This window comes from Chlorocebus sabaeus, chromosome 2 (assembly GCF_047675955.1).
Source record: "Chlorocebus sabaeus isolate Y175 chromosome 2, mChlSab1.0.hap1, whole genome shotgun sequence".
Classification (NCBI taxonomy): Eukaryota; Metazoa; Chordata; class Mammalia; order Primates; family Cercopithecidae; genus Chlorocebus; species Chlorocebus sabaeus.
In genome coordinates this window covers 67765916-67774270 of record NC_132905.1, presented here as the reverse complement: position 1 = coordinate 67774270, position 8355 = coordinate 67765916, and positions in this window count along the sequence as shown.

The window sequence follows — 8355 nt, the reverse complement described above, 5'->3', positions numbered from 1 at the left end:
ACTTAAGTAATTTTTTCCTTCTTTTCTATTTAATATAGTCATTTAGTGTTATAAATTTTCCTCTTGGCAGTGTTTTAGCTACATCCTATATATTTTTATATGCTGTGTTTTTACTTCTATGCCATTCTATGTACTTTTTATTTCACTTGAGACTTCCCCTTTGAATTATGGATTACTTGGGAATGTGTTATTTAGTGGGCTGGGAGTGGTGGCTCAAGCCTGTAATCCCAGCACTTTGGGAGGCCGAAGCGGGCAGATCACGAGGTCAAGAGATCAAGACCATCCTGGCCAACATGGTGAAATCCTGTCTCTACTAAAAATAAAAAATTAGCTGGGTGTGGTGGTGCACACCTGTAGTCTGAGCTACTCAAGAGGCTGAGGCAGGAGAATCATTCAACCCAGGAGGCAGAGATTGCAGTGAGCCGAGATCGTTCCACTGCACCCCAGCCTGACAACAAAGTAAGACTCTACCTGAAAAAAAAAAAAGAAGAGTTACTTGATTATATTAATAGATCAAGAAAGCATTTTACAGAATCCAAAGCCCATTGATGGTTAAAACTCTCAGCAATGCTGGGCACGGTGGCTCACACCTGTAATCCCAGCACTTTGGGAGGCCGAGGTGGGTGGATCACGAGGTTAGGAGATCGAGACAATCCTAGCTAACATGATGAAACCCCATCTCTGCTAAGAATACAAAAAATTAGCTGGGCGTGGTGGCAGGCGCCTGTAGTTCCAGCTACTTGGGGGACTGAGACAGGAGAATGGCATGAACCCGAGAGGTGGAGCTTGCAGTTAGCCAAGATTGCACCACTGCACTCCAGCTTGGGTGACACAGTGAGACTCGGGGGGGGAAAAAAAAAAAACTCTCGGCAAATTAGGAATAGAAGGGAAATTCCTCAACTGATAAAGAACATCTACTGAGAGAATACCCTACAGACAAAATCAGACATAATGTGAAAAACTGGATGCTATATGCCTAAGCAGCAAGAAAAGTATATTTCCTCTCACTGCTTCTATTGAACATCATACTAAAATTCTAGCTAATGCAATAAGACAAGAAAATAAAAGATGTAAGATTGGAAAGGGAGCATTAAAATGTTCTTTGCTCACTGATAGCTTGATTTTTTATGTAGAAAATCTCAAAGCATCAGCCAACAAACCTTCTGGGTTATAATGAGGTTGCATGATGTAAGGTTAGTATACAAAATCAATTGCTCTCCTACATCCAGCAATGAACAACAAGAATTTGAAGTTAAAAGCACAATACCATTTGCATTAGCATTAAGAAAATAAAATAGACACGATCTAGCAAAATATGGGCAGGGTCTATATGAGAAAATTATTAAATCTGTCTAAAGGAATTAAAGATCTAAATAAATGAAGAGACATCCATGTTCACAAAACAGGACTCAGTGTTGTTAAGATGTCAGTTCTCTTCGATGTGATTTATAAATTCAATACAACTCCAGTCAAAACATGAACAAATTATTGTGTGAAAATTGAAAAACTAATTTGGAAGTTTATACAAAAAGGCAAACTAACCAGAATAGCCAACAGCATTGTATCAGAGGAACAGAGTTCAAGGACTTGCAAAGTGATCAATGGAACAGAATAAAGAACTCAGAAATAAGAGCCCACAAACAGAGTCAGCTGATCTTTTACAAAAAGGTAAAGGCAATTCAATGGAAAAAGAATAGCTTTTTCAAAAACAGTGATGAATGCATTGCATGTATGTATATATGTGTATATGCAAGAAAAGAATTGAGACACACACAGACCTTACTCCTCAAAAATTAACTCAAAGGACACATTTTTAAGTTAGTAACATTTTTAAATTGACAAACCATAATTGCATAGCATTTATGGGGTACAGTGTGATGTTTGGATATGTGTATAAAATGAGGAATAACTACATCAATCATAATATATCCATATATCCATCACCTCCATTTTATTTTTTGTGGTTGGACATTTGAAATTTACTTTTTGTTATTTTGAAATATGTAATACATACATTATTGACTATAGTCATCCTGCTGTGCAGTAGATTTAAAAGCGTGTTTTTCCTGCTTTAAGTGAATCTTTGCACCTGTGAACAACTTCCCATTTTCTACCCTGCAACACAGTCTCCCATAATAATCATTCTCTCTACTATCTTTTGAGACGGAGTCTCGCTCTGTCGCCCAGGCTGAAGTGCAGTGGCGCAATCTCTGCTCACTGAGACCTCTGCTTCCAGGGTTCAAGCAATTCTCCTGCCTCAGCCTCCCGAGTAGCTTGGACTACAAGCGTGTGCCATCACACCCGGCAATTTTTTTGTATTTTTAGTAGACACAGGGTTTCACCGTGCTAGCCAGGATCCCCTCAATCTGACCTCATGATCTGCCCGCCTGGGCCTCCCAAAGTGCTGGGATTACAAGTGTGAGCCACTGTGCCCGTCCTCTACTCTCTCCTTTTATGAATTCAATTTTTAGACCTAAATTTAAATCAAAAAGCTGTAAAACTTTTGTAAAATAACAAAAGGGATAGATACTTAGGTAACTTTGGGTTTGGCAATTACTTTGCAGATATAACACTAAAGTACATACAAGACAAATGATGATCAGGAGTCGATGATGATGATCAGGACTCATGATGATGATAATCAGGACTCATGATGATGATGATGATGATCAGGACTCATGATGTTGATGATGCTGATCAGGACTCATGATGATGATTATCAGGGGTCATGATGATGATTATCAGGACTCATGATGATGATCAGGACTCATGATGATCAGGACTCATGATGATGATGATCAGGACCATGATGATGATGATGTCAGGACTCATGATGATGATGATGATGATCAGGACTCTTGATGATAATGCTGATGATCAGGACTCATGATGATGATGCTGAAGATCAGGACTCGATGATTATGATGATCAGGACTCATGATGATGATGATGATGATCAGGACTCATGATTATGATGATGATCAGGACTCCTGATGACGACGATGATGATCAGGACTCTTGATGATGATGATCTGGACTCATGATGATGATGATGATCAGGACTCATGATGATGATGATCAGGACACATGATGATGATGATGCTGATGATCAGGACTCATGATGATGATGATGATCAGGAGTCATGATGATGATGATCAGGACTCATAATATGATGATGATGATCAGGACTCATGATGATGATGATGATGATGATCAGGACTCATGATGATGATGATGATCAGGACTCGATGATGATGATCATCAGGACTCATGATGATGATGATGATCAGGACTCTTGATGATGATGATGATCAGGACTCAATATGTTGATGATGATCTGGAGTCATGATGATGATGATCAGGACTTACGATGATGATGATGATGATCAGGACTCATGATGATGATGATGATCAAGACTCATGATGATGATGGATGATCCGGACTCATGACGATGATGACGATGATCAGGACTCATGATGATGATGATGATCAGGACTCATGATGATGATGATCAGGACTCATGATGATGATGATGATGAGGAGTCATGATGATGATAATGATGATGATCCAGACTCATGATGATGATGATGATCACGACTCATGATGATGATGATCAGGACTCATGATGATGATGATTATGATGATCAGGACTCATGATGATGATGATGATGATCAGGGCTCATAATGATGATGATCAGGACTCGATGATGATGATGATGATCAAGAGTCGATGATGATCAGGACTCATGATGATGATCAGGACTCATGATGATGATGATTATGATGATCCGCACTCATGATGATGATGATCAGGACTCTTGATGATGATGATCAGGACTCGATGATGATGATGATCAGGACTCTTGATGATGATGATGATCTGGAATCGATGATGATGATCAGGACTCATGATGATGATGATGATGATGATGATCAGGACTCGATGATGATGATCAGGACTCGATGATGATGATGATGATCAAGACTCTTGATGAAGATCAGGAGTCGATGATCAGGACTCATGATGATTATGATGATGATGATCAGGACTCATGATGATGATGATGATCAGGACTCGATGATGATGATGATCAGGACTCATGATGATGATGATGATCAGGACTCGATGATGATGATGATCAGGACTCATGATGATAATCATGATGATGATCAGGACTCATGATGATGATAACGATGATGATCAGGACTCATGATGACGATGATGATGATCAGGACTCATGATGATGACGATGATCAGGACTCATGATGATGCTGATGATCAGCACTCATGATGATGATGATCAGGACTCATGATGATGATGATCAGGACTCATGATGATGATCACGACTCATGATGATGATGATGATGATCAGGACTCATGATGATGATGATGATCAGGACTCATGATGATGATGATGATGATCAGGACTCATGATGATGCTGATGATCAGGACTCATGATGATGATGATGATGATCAGGACTCATGATGATGATGATGATGATCAGGACTCATGATGATGATGATGATCACGACTCATGATGATGATGATGATGATCAGGACTCATGATGATGATGATGATGATCAGGACTCATGATGATGATGATGATCAGGACTCATGATGATGATCAGGACTCATGATGATGATGATGATGATCAGGACTCATGATGATGATGATGCTGATGATCAGGTCTCATGATGATGCTGATGATCAGGACTCGATGATGATGATGATGATCAGGACTCATGATGATGATGATCAGGAGTCATGATGATGATCAGGAATCATGATGATGATCAGGACTCATGATGATGATCAGGACTCATGATGATCAGGACTCATGATGATGATGATGATGATGATGATCAGGACCATGATGATGATGATGTCAGGACTCATGATGATGATGATGATGATCAGGACTCTTGATGATAATGCTGATGATCAGGACTCATGATGATGATGCTGAAGATCAGGACTCGATGATTATGATGATCAGGACTCATGATGATGATGATGATGATCAGGACTCATGATTATGATGATGATCAGGACTCCTGATGACGACGATGATGATCAGGACTCTTGATGATGATGATGATGATGATGATGATCAGGACTCATGATGATGATGATGATCAGGACTCATGATGATGATGATGAGAACTCATGATGATGATAATGATGATGATCAGGACACATGATGATGATGATGCTGATGATCAGGACTCATGATGATGCTGATGATCAGGACTCATGATGATGATGATGATCAGGAGTCATGATGATGATGATCAGGACTCATGATAATGATGATGATGATGATCAGGACTCATGATGCGAATGATGATCAGGACTCTTGATGATCAGGACTCATGATGTTGATGATGATCTGGAGTCATGATGATGATGATCAGGACTCATGATGATGATGATGATGATCAGGACTCATGATGATGATGATCAGGACTCATGATGATGATGATGAGGAGTCATGATGATGATGATGATGATCAGGACACATGATGATGATGATGTTGATGATCAGGACTCATGATGATGATGATGCTCATGATCAGGACTCATGATGATGATGATCAGGAGTCATGATGATGATGATCAGGACTCGATGATGATGGTGATGATCAGGACTCATGATGATGATGATCAGGACTCTTGATGATGGTGATGATCAGGACTCATGATGTTGATGATGATCTGGAGTCATGATGATGATGATGATCAGGACTTATGATGATGATGATGATGATCAGGACTCATGATGATGATGATGATCAGGACTCATGAGGATGATGGTCAGGACTCATGATGATGATGATGATCCGGACTCATGATGATGATGATCAGGACTCATGATGACGATGATGATCAGGACTCATGATGATGATGATTATGATGATCAGGACTCATGATGATGATGATTATGATGATCAGGACTCATGATGATGATGATGATGATCAGGACTCGATGATGATGATGATGATCAAGACTCTTGATGATGATGATGATGATCAGGAGTCGATGATGATCAGGACTCATGATGATGATCAGGACTCATGATGATGATGATTATGATGATCCGCACACATGATGATGATGATGATGATCAGGACTCTTGATGATGATGATGATCTGGAATCGATGATGATGATCAGGACTCATGATGATGATGATCAGGACTCGATGATGATGATGATCAGGACGCGATGATGATGATGATCAAGACTCTTGATGATGATCAGGAGTCGATGATGATCAGAACTCATGATGATTATGATGATGATCAGGACTCATGATGATGATGATGATCAGGACTCATGATGATGCTGATCAGGACTCATGATGATGATGATGATCAGGACTCATGATGATGACGATGATGATCAGGACTCATGATGATGACGATGATCAGGACTCATGATGATGATGCTGATGATCAGCACTCATGATGATGATGATGATGATCAGGACTCATGATGATGATCAGGACTCTTGATGATGATGATGATGATCACGACTCATGATGATGATGATCAGGACTGATGATGATGATGATCAGGACTCATGATGATGATGATGATGATGATCAGGACTCATGATGATGCTGATGATCAGGACTCATGATGATGCTGATGATCAGGACTCATGATGATGATGATGATGATGATCAGGACTCATCATGATGATGATCAGGAGTAATGATGATGATCAGGAGTAATGATGATGATCAGGAATCATGATGATCAGGAATCATGATGATGATGATCAGGACTCGATGATGATGATGATGATGATCAGGACTCATCATGATGATGATGATGATCAGGACTCATGATGATGATGATCAGGACTCGATGATGATGATGATCAGGACTCATGATGATGATAATGATCAGGAGTCATCATGATGATGATCAGGACTCATGATGATGATGATGATGATGATCAGGACTCATGATGATGATCAGGACTCGATGATGATGGTGATGATCAGGACTCATGATGATGATGATGATGATCAGGACTCGATGATGATGATGATCAGGACTCATGATGGTGATGATGATCAGGACTCATGATGATGATGATGATCAGGACTCATGAGGATGATGATCAGGACTCATGATGCTGATGATGATTTGGACTCATGATGATGATGATGATCAGGACTCATGATGATGATCAGGAATCATGATGGTGATGATGATGATGAGTCATGATGATGATGATGCTGATCAGGACTCATGATGATGATGATGCTGATGATCAGGACTCATGATGATGATGATGCTGATGATCAGGACTCATGATGATGATGATGATCAGGAGTCATGATGATGATGATCAGGACTCATGATGAATATGATGATGATGATCAGGACTCATGATGATGATGATCAGGACTCATGATGACGATGATGATCAGGACTCATGATGATGATGATTATGATGATCAGGACTCATGATGATGATGATGATCAGGGCTCATAATGATGATGATGATGATCAGGACTCGATGATGATGATCAAGACTCGATGATGATGATGATGATCAGGAGTCGATGATGATCAGGACTCATGATGATGATCAGGACTCATGATGATGATGATTATGATGATCCGCACTCATGATGATGATGATGATGATCAGGACTCGGTGATGATGATGATCAGGACTCGATGATGACGATGATCAAGACTCTTGATGATGATCAGGAGTCGATGATGATTATGATGATGATCAGGACTCATGATGATGATGATGATGATCAGGACTCATGATGATGATCAGGACTCATGATGATGATGATGATCAGGACTCATGATGACGATGACGATGATGATTAGGACTCATGATGATGATGATCAGGCCTCATGATGATGCTGATGATCAGCACTCATGATGATGATGATGATGATCAGGACTCTTGATGATGATGATGATCAGGACTCATGATGATGATGATGATCACGACTCATGGTGATGATGATGATGATGATGATCAGGACTCATGATGATGATGATGATCAGGACTCATGATGATGATGATGCTGATGATCAGGACTCATGATGATGCTGATGATCAGGACTCATGATGATGATGATGATCAGGACTCATGATGATGATCAGGACTCATGATGATGACGATGATGATCAGGACTCATGATGACGATGACGATGATGATGATCAGGACTCATGATGATGATGATGATGATCAGGACTCATGATGATGATGATGATGATGATCAGGACTCATGATGATGATGATGATGATGATCAGGACTCATGATGATGATGATGATCAGGACTCATGATGATGATGA